The sequence below is a fragment of the Protopterus annectens genome, chromosome 7.part1, assembly GCF_019279795.1.
Source record: "Protopterus annectens isolate FY-2018-M chromosome 7.part1, PAN1.0, whole genome shotgun sequence".
NCBI classification, from domain to species: Eukaryota; Metazoa; Chordata; order Ceratodontiformes; family Protopteridae; genus Protopterus; species Protopterus annectens.
Genome location: NC_056740.1, coordinates 263482733 through 263502512, shown reverse-complemented (window position 1 = coordinate 263502512; position 19780 = coordinate 263482733).

Genomic DNA, 19780 nt, shown 5'->3' with positions numbered 1-19780 from the left:
ACTCATGGTGGTGTGGTAGGGAATACCTCAGGCTTGAACCCTGTACCTTGTATGCAGGTGTTAAAGACCTGAATTCCCTACCCACCACCATTTGTAAAAAAAAAAAATGCAGATTTTTGCCTCATATTTGATCTGATCTGTTCCTCATAATATCTGTGGTTTGTAAATGGTGCAGTGCTTGATATTTGATGGTTCAGTGGTAGCATTGTTGCCTCACAGCTGCAGGTTATCAGGTTTGGTTCTTGGCTGGGGTGCCATCTTTGTGGGGTCTGTATCTTCTCCCTGTGTTTGTGTGGGTTTGCTTTTGTGTCCTCTCATGTTACAAAGACATGTCTGCATTATTTCTTCCTGGGCCTCTGCTGAAAATTGTTTTTTTGCTCCAAGTCAGACTGTCCTGATTAACAAATGTTAAATAAAATTGACAGGCATTTCAGACTTCAGGTTTCTGAATGTTTAATTCCTTGCATATTTGATGGTGCAGTGGCAGTATTGTTGCCTCACAGCTATAGGTTTTCTGGTTTGATTCTTGGCTGGGGTGCTTTCTGTGTGGAGTCTGCATCTTATCCCTGTGTTTGTGTGGATTTGCTCTGGTGTCCTGCCATTTTACAAAGATATGTGTCTACAGTATTTCTCCCTGGGCCTCTGCTGAAAATTGTTTTTGTTCCGTCAGAAGTAAAATTGACAGGCATTTGAATTTCAGACTTCATATTCTTCAGAAAATACATGGTAAAACAACTTTTTATTCTAGCAATAAATATATAGTAACACAACCTTTTATTATAGCAATTTTCTAAGTTTATAAGATGACTATTTGAAATTTGTCCTTATTTTTGGGACTGTATTACCCTGTTATTGGCTTTGTCCAGGTTTTTTGTGCTAAGGTTGACAGCTATGGCAAGAACTGAATTCACTGAATATGTTTGAGGGCTGTATTCTCTCATTACTGGGTTTGTCCAGGTGTTTTGTGCTAAGAGGTTGACAGCTATGGTGAGAACTGAATTCATTAAATGATAGCCATTTAAGTTTCAGTCTTCCTCTCTTTCACAAAGCAGCTGATTTGGCGTAGTGGTATGTTGCTCTGACTCTTTTGCACAGGGACCTTGGCAGTAAAATGTATGGTGGTAACACAGCATTTTTCTTTCACAAAGCAGGTGATTTGGCATAGTGGTATGTTGTTCTGACTCTTTTGCACAGGGACCTTGGCAGTAAAATGTATGGTGGTAACACAGCATTTTATTCTAGCAGCTTTCCAAGATTATACAAGCAATGTTTAATGTGTCCCTGGTTTTTGCCCTTTTGACCCACCCCCAATAAATTTGGCTTTTTCCAGAGTTCTTGTGCTGCAAAGTTGAGATGCAGTTGAGTATTGAGTAGATTTTACAAGGAGCTGAGAGCTGCAGGGGAAGACAAGTTTAGTGCTGATTATGCTAAGTCAGCTCGCATTGCTAATAGCACAACAGGTTGTATACTTGCTTTTGATGCAGAAGGTTGTTGGTTCTACTCCCATAACAGACCACCCTCCCAAACCCAGGAACCCCACTCAGCCTTCCTGAGAACATTGGAAAATATGAAGGTCTCTCCAAACACCATTATATTGGGTGACTTCAACTACCCAAACATAGACTGGGAGCATTACTTTAGCTCCAACACCCTAGCCCAAAGGTTCCTAGAATTTATAAACTCAAATGCTATGGAACAACTTGTTACCACTCCCACAAGAGGGGAAAACATACTGGACTCGATCATCACCAACATGGGGACTCTATGCTCCAGACCAGAAGTGTATCCCTCACGGGTAAGATCAGACCATAAACTAATCTCACTGGATATTCACATCCCGACTCCACCCCCTGCCCTGAAAACCACAGTGAAAAACTTCTCTAAAGCAAATTTCACACTCCTCAAAACTGAGGTGGAATCCTTCAAAGCCCCCGGGCCTGTGGAAAATATAGCCCAGACTGCAGAATCCTTTATAAACGCATTCTATGAACACCTTCAGGAATGCATGGATCATGCAATCCCAAATAAAACAAAGACCCAATCCTCCAAAGGCAGATGTCCTGTCTGGTGGACCCCAGCCATAAACAAACTATACAATAGAAGGAGGAAGCTACTACATGATAGAGCAAAATCCCAAAAAGGGAAGGCATCTCTGATCAGTATTAGCAAAAAACTATGGGCACTCATAAAATCGTCTAAGGCCAGCTTCGAGAGAAAAATTGCACAGGACACTAAGGATAATCACAAGGCTTTCTTTAGTTATGTTAGGAACCTGGGTGGGAATTCCCAGATATGCTCAGAATTAGTCCAAAATGACAAAAAATACACCAAACCCACAGACATTGCCAGCATCCTAGCTGACAGGTTCAGCGCAAACTCCCCCACCAAAAGGGCAAATATCTATCCCAGCAGAGTGCTGCCCCCCTGACATCTCAGATGCTCAGGTAAGAGCTGCCCTCTCCAAAGCAAAAAAACACAGAATCAATGGGACCAGACGGTGTCCCGGGCTGCGTCCTACATGAACTCCAAGAAGAGCTAAACCCAAACATAAAACTACTGTTCAATCTCAGCCTTACTTCAGGATATGTACCCAAAGAGTGGCGTACAGCAACAGTGGTCCCTCTCCACAAAGGTGGTGCCTCAACGGATCCTGGAAACTATCGCCCCATAAGCCTGACTAGCTTGGTCTGCAAAGCTATGGAAAGGATCATCATGGACCTCATAAATAAAGATATTGGGGACCTACAGACAATGGATCCTACCCAGTTTGGCTTTGTTAAGGGCAGATCCTGCCTCTTAAACCTGGTTGATTTCTTTGAAACAGTCACCAAGGCCATTGACAAGGGAAGGTGGTCCACACAGCCTACCTGGACCTCGCAAAAGCCTTCGATACAATACCCCACTCGGGCATTATAGATAAGCTCACCAGCTTAAATATAAACCCCTATGTCACTAGATGGGTTGCAAACTGGCTCAAGGACAGAACCCACATGGTTAGAATTGCTGGAGCCATGTCAGACTCCAAACCAGTTACAAGTGGCGTCCCACAAGGCTCAGTCCTGGGACCTCTCTTGTTCGGTATATATTTCTGAGATACAGGCCAACACGGAAGGACTGGCTGACCAAGTTTGCAGATGACTGCAAACTGGGCGCCATAATCGACTCTCCAGCCGACACAAGCATCCTCCAAAAGGGCCTCATAGAAACAGACAACTGGTGCCAGAGCCATGGCCTCAAGCTAAACGCCAAAAGTGTATAGTCATCCCTTTGGCAAAAACAGTGCCCACAAATTACCACATAGGTGGTAATCCATTAAGTACAGAAGAAGTAATTAGGGACCTGGGGACCCAAGTTGATAGAAATCTCTCATTTGACAACCACGTGGCCAAAGTGGTTAGAAAAACATTTTATATAGCCCATCTAATCATGAAGGGATTCACATCTAGATCAGGGGAGGTCATCGTGCCTCTTTACTCATCCCTCATCAGGCCCATAATTGAGTACAATGCCCCTTTTGGGATGTACCTTACCAAACACCTGCAGCAACTGGAAAGACCCCAAAAGTACCTCACCAAGAGGATCAAAGGGCTCAAACAGATGCCATATGCTGCCCAGTTAAAGAAACTCCAGCTCTACTCAGTGGCATGCTGCCTGTTCAGAGGCAATCTGTGCCTGACGTATAAAGCCATGTCCAACCCGGAATTAATGGACATGCTGCACCTCAGAAAATCCAAATCCCATCGAGCTACGCACTCGAGAGACTTGAACCTCAGCACTGAAATAAATAGGACATGCTGGAGGGACAGATTCATAACCCAGAGGCTCCCTTCACTCTGGAATAAAATTCCAGTCCAGGTTAGGCAGAGTCCCTCATTGACTCTCTTCAAGAGGAATCTTGATGAGTGGATGGGAGATCGTAGGTTTACCCCAGGTATCACTTCTGTATCACTGTTAGACAGAGGCACAGTATACTAACCTCGAAAAAGGGCATAGCAAAATTAATTTAAAATGGGTGGCGAAAGCCAAACACACTCTGGCTAGGCTTATAAATGCCCTAGGGCAGATAGCCTAGTATGAACCTATGAACCTATGAACCTATAAGGGCTGAATGCTGCTGTACTGAAAGTTAAGATACTAACTATGAGCCTGTTATCAGTTTGCCATCCATTTCCTATTGCAATATTACTAGCTTATTTTTAATGTAATTTAGGCAGTTTATTCCTCAGGGGCATCAGACACTTTATTTTTCGATGAAACCATGAAATATAAAGGTGATTGCTAGCAGCAACCTCTTCATTACAGATTTATTTAACGTGGAATTATTTAGATGACTTTTTACTACTTCAGAGATTGTGCATATTTACTGATAATGGTGGACTGTAGAATTGTGCATATTTACTGATAATAGTGGACTGTAGAAGTTTGAGTAGACTTTTATGATGGAAATGTTCTGAACTGGGCAGTTTTGTCATTGGTGCATGCGTTTTGTTTCATTGTTTACTGGAAAAATGTTCAAAGCAATAGGAAGGTGTATCAAAGAGCACATGTATGTTTCATATGCAAGGGGCCTATGATTTGAAAACAGCCCAGAATTAATCTTTATCTGCCACGGGTAAAATGTATTTTCTTTGAATGTGGGTTTCAATGTTGTTTCAATGAATGTGAGTTTCAATGGCAGAGAAGTTTTAATGCCAAGTTTGTTTAGCAGATGTCTTAGTGTTTATGCTGTAAAATGCAAAATAAAACTTTCAAATGAAGTTCAAATCATCATAGAAGTAAATCAGTATGCACATTAGTGTTTATGGTAAATGGAGTGAAATAGCCAAGTAATGGATCATTGGAATGGCTGCAGGGGGAGGCTCCATTTGACCATGGTTTTGTGAGGGGGAAGGGCGGCAAACTTAGGCAGCCCCAGCTGAACCATACCTCGCAACTGTCCAGATTCTCAAAGAATTAATATATTTTTTGCTTCTTATTTTTGGTTTGTTCCTCATAAAATTTGTGGTTTTCTGGCAAATCATATAGGAATTAAGTCACTAAATAATGACACACTGAGTTTCAGACTTCATAACCTTCATAAAAATGCATGCTAAAGTAAGACCTGTTCTATCACCTGTCTCAGTTTATACAAGAGCAATTTTTAGTACTGTTTATATGTTCCCCCAGTATATTTGGCCTTGTCCAGATTTATTGCATTAACAGGTTGAGAGGTACATGCAAATAAATTGCTTTATAGAATAAGGCATAGCCAAACCTCTCAACTGTCCCTGATTTTGGCTCAAAATGTTGCTCTTCCCCTAATGATCCCTCCGCAAAATAGCAATTTTGGAAGAAAACATGGAGGGTTTATAATTAAGAAATAACTGTAATAATCAGTTAGATTTCTTTTATTTTAGAAATGCATGTAGATTCTTTTATTTTGTCAGCTGCTCAAATTAGCAGTACTAATATTAAAGTATCCCTTCTTTGACAGGTTCCCAGCTGTATTGTGTTGCTATTTTATATTTTTACATCACATTTTTGGCCCATTTTTCATAAAATTGTGTTTTTTTGGCAAATTAGTGACAAATCATTAAAGACTGAAGTTAGAAAATAATGACAGACATTTGAGTTTCAGATTTCATACCATTCAGAAAATTCATACTAATGCAAGACCTCTATTATCTTTCTAAGTTTATAAGAGCAATATTTTAAAAATTGTCCTTATTTTTGGGCCCTTGTCCCATTTCTTTGTATGGCTTTGTCCAGATTTCTTGCTCTGAGGTTGAGAGGTATGACAAATGTGTCAGGGCCATCACAAGTCAGCCAGAGACATTTCAAACTGTGACATACTTGTTGCACCCCACTCCCCCATGTAGTGACTCTGGATGTGTCGAAGCAATTCAAGGAGTAGTTATGCAGTGTAAATGTGCAGAGTATCCCCCCCATCCAAGGTAGACACAAGTACTAGAGTGGCTTTTCATCTGTCCTTGATTTTTACAGAATGGTCTGGTTTCTGTCATATTTTTGTACTGTTGATTTATGCTTATTACTCAAAGTGCCTGTCGCTCTGTGTTTAAGTAGCAATACTTTAATGACCATTAGGTAAGCTTGGCTGAGATTGTAAGATGCAAGTAAGCTTTAATAAGCATACTGTTAAAGAATTGCCAACATTGAAAGCCTTTCTGTTGCCATGTAGAGAATACTTAAGTAGATAATGTATCAGCCTTGGGTATTGAAATGCATATGCCAGTATTTGTAATAAAGGACAGGATTACATTATTTTAAGAGTCTCATTACACTTGGAGACTTCCAGTCATCTCTGCAGGCTTTACCCGTAAACAGAATGCCAATCGTGTGGTCCATAACCTGTACAGTAATCCTTTTAGTGTGGTCCATAACCTGTACAGTAATCCTTTTAAGCAATGTATCTTGAGCTTATTTCTTGTTTGCTTTTCATTTTTTACTTTGATCATGTTTTCCCCATGAAACAAGTAGATGTCAGGCAGCAGGTCTTTTTTTGGATAAGGAACATTTTTACAAGTGGGGGCATCAGAGATTTCTACTTTCAGCATGTTACTTGGTACTTTAATAAAGCTGAATATAAATTATAATTAGAACTGCAGTGCAAGAAGTGGTTTGAGTTGAGTGCTGCTTGCTTTTCTTATACTTGATGTTGACTGGCATTCCATTAATGTATTTTAAAAAAAGTAATTTATTTTTTCATGCCTCACAACCTTTTTTGTTTCCATCTAGATATTAAGCTGTCATGCAGCCAATGCATTGAAATATTTTTATTCTTCTACACTTCATTTTGTCTTGATTGGACTCTCATAATGACGGCTTGGCACCCAGGGCAGTATATTTAGTTTTTGTGGTTTTGAGCATAGCTCCTCCCCTTTCTAGTTGGTCACACCCCTTCCCATTGGCCCCACCCATTCAGCTGTCTCCTGCAGCCCCCCTTTGATTTGAAGTCACCAGCCGCCACTGCTTTCCCATCTTCTGTTCACCTGGTGCCCACCGGTTCATGGTCGTGGAATCCTCACAGACATACCGTAAAAAAGAAATGAGTGCATGTCTGTGTGGGTATAGTTGTAGAGTGTGTTTGGTTATATGTCTGCATGCATGTGCATGAATGTGGCCATGAAAGCAGCATGTTTGCGTTTTTTAATGCAGAACTGTTTGTGCCTGAACAAGAGTGAGCAATACATGATAAAATGTACAGTTTGTGCATGTAAGCAGTGTGTATGTCTGTGTGAATGCATGAAATTATGTGTTTGTGTGAATGGAATAGAGTTAGCAATGCAGGAGAGAATGAACAGTGTGCTTGTGAATGCAGGATGTAAGCGTATGAATGCAGGAAAGGCTTTTTATGAGAGAGAGTTTCCAATGCATGAGTGACTGAATTTAAGAATGTGTGTGTGTGTAAGCAGAATGTGTTTGTGTGTACGTGTGTATGAGAGATGGCGGGGTATCTGGTTAGGCTGCCAGAGACAGGAACAAGCTTCATTAACATAATTTTTTTTTTTTATTCCATTGACCGAAACATTATTATCACAACCATATTGCCAAGTGGAGAAACAGCTGTATGCCCAGCCGCACTCCTGCCGATAACTTTGTGCTTGTCCTAAGAAAGTTATCATTTCCATGAAGAAGTGCAGCTTTGCACATTTAAAAGAGTAGACTATATTTTTGGCCATTGGAAACAGTGAGAACCTTATATGCTTATTTGAGGTTCATAGGTGTCAGCTTTTCTTGTCATGAATGTAGAACAATAGTTTGACACGGTTAAAAGCATTCGGCTATCCTTGATAAATGTTTTAACAAGCAACACAGTGGCAGATTTAAGCTTTGGCGCGTGCCCACTCTTTTTTGCTAGAACACGTGCAGTGCAGCCTAGTGACAAAAAAGCTTTTCTAACTGTTATGTGTTGAAATCTGACTAAACCGGTACAAAATTGAGGGAGTATTCCTCTTATTATTTCTAATCTGGTGATACATTTTCAACCCACGTTAGTTAGAGAAACTTTTTTCTTTTATGCCTTTACCATAAGTCACTAAGGGAGATAAACTAGGAGAGCCGCTCAGGATCTTATCTTGATCAGATGATATGCTCATTCTAAGATCCTGATTGGTTTCTACAGTTGTTTTGTCATCATAGCTGGCAGTTTTGTTGAAGTTTCAGGACTTCGTAGGAGAAAAAAAAACTGTCTGGGAACATGTCACGAACATAGGTAGACTCAACTTCCAAGTCTGACAGAGGGAGAAAACAACATGAAGAGAGTTTTTCGGAGGTTATGGGAAAATAGTTAACGTTAATTAAAAAAAAAAAAAAACAAAAAAAAAAACAGGTGAGATGCAATTGTTTACATTGGGAGAATAGATGCAGCCAGCAGTAGCACAGAAGGGGGAGGGGGGTGAGAGGGACAAGCACCCCAGGCACTAGCTTGAAAAGGAAACAATTCACAGAAATTAAATAAATAAAAATGTATATATATATATATTTGATTTTTTTCAAGTTGTGAATGAGGTAGCATGGAGGAAGCACAAGGACCCAGGGAAAGCCATCCTAGTCAAAACAAAAATGATTACATATTGTGCAAAAACACAGATTTAACATATGTAGCTTATTGAGTGTTTTTGTTTCACAGTTGTTATATCCCAGTATCTGTCAACTGTCTGGCATTTCCTGGACAAACATTAATTTAGTTTTAAAATAACAGGGTGCCAAAATTTTCTAGTGGCTCCTTTAAAACAGAATTGCCTCATAGCATCATCTTTCCACATGCATAGGCATGCAGGCTCATGGGCGCAATGTCAAATGCGATGATATTGCTGCAGTTGTACTCGCAGGTATTACAAGATTGTGAGGCAGGCAAGGGCATGAGCATTATTTTGAGTCTGGTTGTTGTCTTTCGGCTTTTCCTGGTTAGGGGTCGCCACAGCGGAACTCCAGTCCGCTAATGATTGGCAGTAGATTTTCACGAACGCCGAGGTGCCAGCTCGATGTTCAACCTTCAACGAAGGCACACCCATTTACTTATGTCTTTCGAACTCCTACCCAACCGCGGGGAGGACATGCAGACTCCACACAGAAGGCACTCCCTGCACTCCAGCTGAGAATCGAATGGGAGAACCTCTTGCTGTGAGGCCACAATGATTATTTTGAGTCTGGTAAAAGGCAGTAAAACAAGTATTTATCATGTGTCCAACTGTCCGACTTCTAACTTGGTTGGTTTAGAAAATTGAAAGTGTGCTTGAATTCCATAAAAGTGTATTTACAGAACTTAACTGAAGTTAAGTAAGTTCAGTAGGGATTAATGGATGTAACTGGAATGGAAAGGTGCAATTTTATTTGCTGCAGACTTTAGTCTCATGCCGATTGTAATTGTTTTTGTGTGTGCCCCTGCCTCACTGCAACTATTTGATAGATTTCATTTTCCTTAATTGCATGCTGGTAAGCCGTATTGGTTTACCTGACTATATTGGACAGATAGATTTTATTTATTGCTTATATTGTGCAAACACTGTACTGTACTTTTTGTCTTTTACCAGCATTAGTTCCATGAACTGTACTTTTTTCACTGATAAAGGAAGAATTATCCCATACCACACTCCTTTATCCAACTTTACTGTAACAAATATTTTTTATCTGTATGTATAGCCTTCATTTTATTATTACAATGAATTTGCTGCTGCCAACAACGTTTACCTGCCCAAACTATATTTATTGGATATTTTTTTAGCTTGTTATTATCTGATCTTCTATTAACAAATAACCATTACTGTTTTACTTGACCTTCATCCTCAGATTTCTAATTTTTGTTGCGTAGACTAACATTTCTGATAGCTCTCTGCAATCTACACAGCTACTGTTGTGTTAAGATTTATAGCTAGATTTTATTATAGCCGGTGCTGTACGTCTTGTCATTCTTTCCACCATTAAAGATTATATGGAGGATTATCAGCAGGTCACAACCATAGCTTGATTATGTGTTCAAGACATGAATTCCAAGAACTTCACCTTGAGAGCGAAGTTCAAAAGGTGAATCTTGGCATCCTTGTCGAGAACATTTAATTAAGGGTTATGATCATAGAACCAGTCATAGTTCTTTGCAGTACATGGAGCTTTATCTGTTCCATGTACTACTAGTTATAGGTAAAAAAGATAAATGCTTTACTGGCTTTCAAAGCTGTAAAGCAGTTAACAAGTGCTGTCAGAAAGACGGTGTAACTCATTTCTTATGTTTGCACTTACTCACCTTCCATGCCTCTCGGCTGTCCAGATTTTCACAGAATGTTCAGATTTTTTTGCCTCATTTTGGCCTGCTCCTCATACAATCTGTCATTTTCTGACAAATCACTGAGGACTAAGTCACTAAATAATGACATATATTTGAGTTTTAAACTTTGTATCCTTTACAAAATGCAGGCTAACATACATCTTTTTATTATAGGAACTTTCTACATTTATAATCAAGAGCACATTACCAGCACAGACAGCAGGCAGAAGCAAATCTATTTTATTCTGCCACTGTCATTTGTTGGTCAGTACTGGTGCCATTTTACCTACCTAGAGTGAGACCCAATCTTAAAAAGTGAAGAAGGGGGAACTTAATAGTTGTTAAGATTGGGTCTCATGTTATAGTAGTGATTGCCTGATAGTCTTTTTCCTAATATCAGAGTGCCATCTCTGCTCTCCATGCAGTACATTGTTGTTATGGTTGCTGTTACTGATTTGTAAATTTGTTGACAAAAAGAACTTCACTGCAGTCCCTTGACCTGCCTGTGAGTGGTGTGTATATGACAGAACTCTCCTTTCTATACCCATTTGTGTCTCAGTAGAGTCTCCTTGAGGCTTACAAAGACTGTCAGAGAGCAATAGTCCCTAGGAGGTACAGGGTCAGGTACAATATAGGCATAGCTGTTTTAGACCTTTCAAAATGAACTATATTTAGAATTTTCATTCTGGGGTAGAGTGAACATCATTAAACTTAGCATTTTAAATAAAATGTTATTCTCTCCCTACATGTTTCTCTTTGGCTTGGTCCTGATGACTGTAAGACACATAAAGGCCATATTTATATGTGTGTGTGGGGAGGAGGTTCTTCAGATATCTCTATAATTACAGTTCAGGTCTGTCTTTTATTTTTAAATTGCTAAAACAATGAACTTCCCTCCCTGGGATTCAATAACAACTACACTAAGTTAATACCACTCTGAGTAAACAGACATCACAGACATAACTCACATCTTCTTCCTCCTAATTTTAGTTTTCATACTGATATTTTTGCAGCTTTAAATATTGACAGGGATTCATAAAAGGTACCACAAAGTGTAGACTACATGTATACTTAGTGCAATCTTTCTGAGTGACTAGAAATCATAAAAAACATGATAAGAATGTTCTTGAATACATATCGTGTACACTTACTGTAGGCTTTATTGAATCTGCCCACCTATCTATTGCTGCTTGGTGTGCAGATTTATTGTACAAAGTTAAAGCCACTTTTGTGCAACTTGCTTTTTCAATTCATATCACTTCTGAATTAAGGTAGGTAGGGAAACTCTTTATTTAACTGTGGGGTAGCTTGTGTGGACTGGTTAGCTAATGTCTTAGTTTTAGGTTTCTTGGGTTGGGAGGGTGGCCTAATGGTTAAGGTGTTTGCCTTACAAACACAAAGTGCAGGATTTGAGTCTCACAAGGGATAATTGGCTAGGCTTAAAAATGGCTCGCAAGGGTAGTTAGCTTAGTACTAACCTATGAACCTATTGTATACTTTCTGGACATTTAGATGGTGACATTTTGGCCATTCATGTTTGCAGTGTTTGACAGAAAATTGGATCTAGCAGTAGATTGGGAAAAGCTAAAATATATGGGGTAGGAGTTTGATTATCTGACTGGAAGAAAGTTTCATATATATGAGCTGAAAACATTTTCAACTGAATTGGGAGCTTTTGCAGTAGCTTATTTAATGCACAACTGTTTAGTCCTGATTTGATTTGTGTATATATGATCAAAGAAGTGGATAAGGTTGGGACTGAGAGAAGGAAAGTTGGCAGTGGAGCAAGGAAGAATTCCTGGATTCTGTGGAGAAGTTAGCAGAATGTTCTGGTTATTGGTCAGTCAAAACAACAGAAAGTACATACAGCTGTCACTTGTAAGATTTTGTGATTTTTTTTTCCTCCAGAGTATTTGAGAACAGATCAAACTTTCATCCTGTTTCTGCTATAATTTAGAAATTTAGACACGTGTTTGTGGCTTTAGCATCTGAAGTAGAGTATAAGTGAGAATGAAATCCAGCATACTGGTGCATGGAAAGCTCATTCAAAAATAATGTTATGTCAAACAGCACAGTGTGACAGTACCATACTTTTTGAAGTTCTTGTGACGAAAGAAGGTACTACCAGCACTGCTAGCTGGAATTTTGTAAATAATTATATGTCATTTGTGAATATCAAACTGATTTATACAAGATGCTTGTGTTACAAATGTATTAGAACTGTGGGTTATACAAGATGCTGGTGTTACAAACATATTAGAACTGCATGTCATGTCTGTATTAGACTGATTTATACAGATGTTTGTGTTGAAAAGGTATTTGTAAAGTGCTTGCATTTGAAATGTAACCACAGTTTGCCTTACTGGAGAGAACAGAAATGCACATGCACTATTATAACTGTTTAAATGTATATGTTTTAACAGAGGAAACTGGAGGGTTAACTTCAGTCCAGCAAACTTTAGAAAAATATCTGAAATTTAATCACTTTATAGGCTAGGCCATAAATCTGCTATCTCACAGGTTTCAAGGCAACTAGAGACACAAAGTCTGTACTATTAAGTGTTCTGTATTGTCTTTGGGGTGAACTAATTACTCTCTGGAAGTGTGGAGGTATGCAATTGTTTTATGACTTCCAGCACCTGCCAAAGATCTGAGCAATAGCCCTTGTGTGGGTATTTTTACATGTAGGTGCTAAGTCCTTCCAGCTTCCAGCAATGGGGGGGCTTGCATGGGAACTAGAAGTCAGATGACTAGAAATGATATCATTCTGCAAGGTATGCCTAAAGTTCCTTAGTGAGACAGAGCATTCTGTATTCTGTCTTGGGCCTGACAACAGCAGAAGAACAATTCACCACATCATCTGCCTTGCTCTGTGAAGTAAGTTATTAAGAAATAGTATAATTATCTTAGATTCAGTCAGGAATACAGTGAAGCTTAGTTTAGATATTGTTTTTCTTTATTTATCTGAGCCTGTCCTTAAATGTTATTTTACATATTTCCTGTGATTTTAAACTCAGATGCCACTATGAATATATAGTGAGTATTTTCTTGTTCTTTTAACCTTTTATTGTGGCTGATCTTTAAAGAGATATTTAAATTTTGAGAATATTTGCGTATTTATTTGGTGACACTGTGTGGGCCATTCCTAATAGCCTTGCTCTTGGTCAGACTACCATTTGTATTAATATTAACTTCACTCAGTATATTGGGTACCCTTGAAAGAGCCTTAAGGTAGCTGGCAGGAGTGTCTGGTGGCAGTCGTAACTACCTTAAAGTCTGGGGCCAGCCTTTCCCAGCTGTGTGTGTGTGTGTGTGTGTGTGTGTGTGTGTGTGTGTGTATGTATGTGTGTGTGCGCGCTCGCACAAATCAAATCTCAAAGAGTGTGCGTGTCAGCTACTTAAACAGGAACACAAAGCACTGGTTGGAAAAAGAGAGTGTTGGAGGACTTGGCTTGGAACTCTGGCTAAGGACTCAACTCTATAGCTGTGCTAGTGGGGAGTCTTATTGGGGATCTGGAGAAAGAGAGAAGAACCAGACCCCAGACTGACTGTGTTCCATGTGTGCTCTTAAGGGAAATTGTGTTTGATTGTGCTGATGCAGAGAGCTGCATCTGGAGATACTGTGTGTGTACCTGTTATCCTCCCAATGATCGTCCCCCACTGTTGCCAGTGGTGAGGATTGAGGGTCCTTGATTACTGGCCCAGAGATGGAGCGTCACAGTTCTTAATTCATTTTCTACAGACAAGTGTCACACACTCTCGTCAACACCATATTTATCTTTTGCTGATGGTTATGGTTGTTGTTTTAAGTTACAACTAAAACCAAAACATATACACCAGTCTTCTATTTTCTACATTAGTGCCATTCCAAAGACATATGTTCCTCCTTTACTTTTGGTAACTGACTGTATTAATTTGTTAATCAGCACATGAATGTATTTAGAGCCACAATATAAATAAACATTTTCGTTTATATTGATACTGTTTGATTTTTTTTATTTACCCAGAATGCTCTGCTGCTGTGTATAAAATCCTGTGTGATACTCCACACAGCATCATTCAAGGGTTTTGGTATTATGAAAACATGTGAAGATGAGAGGAAAATCAATAGGTAAGGGATCATTATGGAATTTGCAAGAGGGTTGCTGTTACAGCATGGAGATCCTCTCAGTTTAAATTTTAAGTGGGTGATAGATCTTACCTTGCACAGTATGAACATTAGTTTTTAAAACACCTCCAGTTATGTGCTGTTTAACTGTTGTGACCAGATGAAAGCATGTTTACTTGTTTTGTGGTTCACTTTGGAAAGCCAGAGTAGAGCATGGTTTATTGCTTTCCGACTGTCGTAGCGAAATTGTCTCTTGTGTGCTGACACATTGGGAGTTGAATGCAGACAGGTGTAAAACTGAAGCTGCAGTACAGCTTTGTGAGCATTAGATTATCCGTAATCATGATTCCTGTGATATTAGACTTTTGTATGTTGGGCAATGTTTGGAGCAGTTTGCCCACACACGTGTAATACTACATACTCCTACCTAGTATGGGTGAAAGTATTGGTTCGTGATACTTGTGAGTAATGCATGATGAGGTGTAAGTTGCTAAACAAGATGTTGTGATTTGACAGGTTGTACCACATGGTGGCATACTGGGCGTATGTGCTGTGGATTTTTGAAAACCGAAGACTGGGACATGGGAATAGAGTTGTCATTCTGGCATGTGTAGTCTCACGTATACGACGACAGTTTCCTGCAGACGACAATGAATATGTTGGCTTCCTGCCTTTCGAAGGGATATGGGTATACCCTGAGTAACTAACATAGAGGGGTGTAATGGTACTGGAATGACAGTTCAGTATCTGAAATGGACAACAGATCATTTTGATTCTCTGCTATAAGGATGTATAAAAGTGAAATGTCATGTGCTTTTCTATGGCAATAAAAGTTTTAATTCTTTGGAAATCGTTTGGTCTTATTATTTGAGGCTGATTGTGTCACTGGCACATGTACTGGACTGGTAAATATGGATTTGTCCTCAGTCTTTGTAAATATTGACTATGGGTGTACAGCATCTATTGCTTGCATACTTATACTGGCAAGGTGAAGCTTTTGTTAAACGATTTGTAGTCAGTGCCACTGCACTTTTTTTATTTTTTAATTTTTTTTATTTTTTTTTTTGGGGGGGGGGATGTGCACTGATCAAAAACTTTCTATTTATATTTAGAGATAGGCATATGCACCACTGTAGCACTGAACTTTTTTTTGTATAAAGATCTTTGATGCAGCAGATATGTACTGTATTACAGGAGATTTGCGTGAAACATTTTTATCAATAACTCGATGTTCTTTTTTTTTTTTCTCTTTTTTTTTTTTCTGGTTCATCACGATTCTCCACAAGGATTGGCCAGAATGCCGCAGTGCTTAGCCTATGGCTGCCAGACCAGAAGAGGTCGGATGCCCAAAGGCATGTCATTCCACAGATTTCCACGCAATGCACAGCAGTGCACATTATGGGTGCGTCGATATGGAACTGATGTTGGTGACATTCGAAAATTTGTTAAGGATGAGATATTGAGCAACCCACCAAAGCATAACCTCTGCTCACGTCACTTTGAAGAAGACATGTTTGAGCTGGATTACCACTTTGAATTGATGCCAGAAGACATGAAACCATGTTGCCCTCATCGTATATTGAAGGCCAATGCAAAACCAACGCTGCTTGATTTTGCTAAGAATCACATATGGAATACTTCAGTGCAATGTATTGATCGGAATATGCAAAGAAAGGTATTTATGCTTTTACAGTAACAACTCCCCATTAAATGATGTTAAGAAAGTTCAGTACTACCAATATTGGGGAAATCAAGGTTCTAAACCATTAATCGATACGGGGGTTGTATGTAGTTACTGTAAGGGTGATGTCACTTGAGAGTAACATAGTAAAGTTCATGTGAAATAACGCAACATTATCTGTTGTCTGCATTACGGTGGAGATACAGAGAATGGTGTTAAGTATTGGGTTTTATTTATACTACTTCAGTGGTGTGCACAAACATTACTGTTGTACATGCACTTGCAAATGCACTACCATCACTGGGTCAATTGAAGGTTACAATGTAGCACATGAAGTTTTTTTCCTCTTTTTCAGCTTGTGGAGGACTTTCTGTCAAAACTACAGCCCGTACAAGACCATTTGGAGGACCCATCCAGAAGCAGTACTATGCAGGTAAATCAAATAGGTTGCAGCAGGCAAAAGTACACTTGCAAGTAGCCTATGCACTCCCTTTTGCAATTTGTGCAGAATGGTGTACAATTAAGGCTTCATTACATTGCATAACTATATTTGTACTGAAATTATATAGTGTAATTTCCAGAGTAGATAACCGGAAAATATGTGAATAACTGCTGTACAGTTGACTAACAGTTGTATATCTCAGTGAGTATCACTTACTCCACACACAGGCTTGGAAGTATGAGTTGTCTAATGTTATTAAGGTGGGCACTTACAGGATGGATGTTCTCATGACACAAAACATGAAAGCAGAACATAATCAAAAGTTACGGGATAAGAGTCCTGTCACTAACACTTAGCCTAGTACCATCCTATGAACCTATCGGCCCTAGGGCCTATACAAGCCTAGCCATAACAATTCCCTGGCTATCTCTTCACACACTAATGACTTCCCTGGACCCCTGTCTAGCTGAATGATGTGATCACTGGGATGAATTTCCTTTCTCCCATCCAATTGTTAAGGTTCATTTTGAAGAGGGCCAAAGAGGTGCTATGCTTGACATGTTTGGGCAGTCTATTCCAGAGTCTGGGGAGTCTGTGGGTCAGGAACCTATCCCTTCAGCATGTTTTGTTTATTGTGATGACAAGGTTTAGATCCCTGGAGTGTGTTTGTTTATGGCAGGGAACCACCAGTTTGGCTTCGTTTTTTTGGAGGAGAGCATCTTGGTTCTATTTGGGATGGCACGATTCATGCATGAGTGGATGTGCTTGTACAGCGCCTTAGTGTAGGATTCAGCAGTCGAACTTTAAGTTCCCATCTGCATGGGTGTCATGAAGTTTGTCACTTCGGACTTGAGTAGCATGAAGTTGGCTTTGGAGAAGTTTTTTATGGAGGTTTCTTTACTGTGGGGTGGGATATGGATGTTAAGGGTGATTAGCTCATGGTCAGACCTGACCAATGAGGGGGTGACCATAGGTGGGGAGCATAAATTTCCCATGTTGGAAATGACCAGGTCTAGGATATTGTAGCCCCAGGTGGGACAATGGATTAGTTGCTCCAGAACATTGAAATTTATGAATTCCAAGAACCGTTGGACAAAGGGGTTGGAACACGAGTAGCTTTCCCAGTTGATGGCAGGGCAGTTGAAATCACCCAGTATTTGGAGGGTGGCCTAATGGTTAAGGTGTTTGCCTTATAAACACAAGGTGCAGGGTTTGAGCCTCACTAAGGGATAATTGGCTAGGCTTGCATGGGCAGTTAGCCTAGTACTAACCTATGGTTGTATCTTAATATTTTACAGTATGTTTAATTGCCTGTAATGTATTCTTTTTCCGTAGAGATAATTGAAACAGGAGGGTGTGGCACTGGGGTTGTGTGAAGAGCTCATGCAGAATAATGTGTATTTGAAAGGCGAAGTTACATCAACCTGGTTACAAATGACCACTAATTTGTAAAAATCAGTATGGTCCCATGGTGAGAAGAGGGCACTTGACTAGTGGGGTACTGGCACATTCAGCAAAAGACAAGGGCGTGTACACATAAATGGACAGAGATGCATACATTAATGTTTAACTTATTTCTTTTAATTTTGGATTAATAGCAGCATGCATCAGTTATGGAGCAGGACGATTGTCATGGGGGCATGCAGATGGACGTTAGTGAGCAGAATACCAGTGTGTACACAGACTCGGGCATTCATACTACTTATGTAAGTAACATGTATTACTTAGTACCTCAGTTAAACAGCAGATAATATCAGTGTACAGTGATTCCCTTGTGTTGCGAGTCAATACTGACCATAGTCAGTTGCTGGATTTGCAGTGGACTTTTGGATTACACCCCTTGGCACCTGGGGCCATCATTGTAGCACCTTGTTGATGGTCAGCTTGTCCAGGAAATCATTACACACAGTATGCCAAAATGTGGAATGGAATTGGCAGGGAAGAGTGTGAAGCATAGGTGCGTGTGTCCGATGTATTGGCAATACCAATTTCTTTTTCTTGCAATTGTTTTGCTGGTAGGCCACAATGTCCATTTTTAGACATGGCAGAGTATTGTAAGGAACGTTAAGTAGATACTGTAAGTCAAGTGTGACATGCAACCAAAAGTGCAGGTGTTGGAATGACCCTGTTTGAAAGAACGTCACTAGAGACATGTAATATCAGGTTCAGTTTCTGATTTATTTGTAAATGGCTACCACAGTACAAGCATTACAACCATGAAGGACCCTCATCTTATTGTCAATTCTTAACTGCGATTGTCATGAATCATGATTGATTGAGACATGACACGAGACACTGACCTGTGGCAGTGTAATGCTTAGTTTTTAGGCATGAAAATGCTGCAAGGCTTTTTATGTACTCGACCTTACTGTGTATGCTAATTGTAATGTATGGCAATCAGTTTTGAGAGATACCGCTAAGGATGACTATAATTTGGATTCTAAGCAGGGGGAGATGGAACTTGGACCAGTTTGCACAGAAGTCCTCATGGGCAGCAGTGAGGTAATGACGAGCAGATTCAGACAAAGAGGTAAGTTGAAGAACAAGTCCTGCCAGACCCAAAATATGAGTACTGCAGTAAGTATTGGAATACAGGTAAAGATACCAGAAACTAGTAGAAACTCATTTAAGGTTAAGTTTAGCGAAAGCCATGATGTTGGTATTCAATCACTTGAAATATTAGTGCAACCATTATTAGAGCACAACTACAATAATGTGTCAAAATGCACACAGAACAGCAATGATGTGCATCCCAGCACAGAAGAGGACGTAGGTCATAATTCTTTACAGAGTGCTAGTAATCGTCATTCAGTGGTACAGTCTGACATTGAACCAGTGCAGGTCCAAGAACAGAATGATGAGGGTAGCATGTGTAGTGACAACAGTAGTGAGGATTGTATGTCTGAAGGAAGTAGAGGAAATGAGAGTAAGGAGAATGAGGAAGACCCAGACTTGGGTGAATCCTCAATCAGTATGTCTCAGTCTGAGGTGAAGGATTCATTCCAGGAATTGTCAGCGGAGGAAGAAGTTGTTGGACAAAAAAAATTCATTGTTTTTGAAACATGCCTTGATAAGTTGTTGCTGAAACTTATATGTCCAGTGTGCAGAACACCAGCTTGTGAAATTAAGATGACCATACTTGGAACTTCTGTTTGTGTGAAAGTGTCCTGTTTTAATGGACACGAAATTCTAAGTTGGGAAAGCCAACCACTGCTCGGTCGAATGCCAGCAGGCAACCTAATGAGTGCTGCCGCAGTACTGTTCAGCGGTAGTACTTATGCACATATA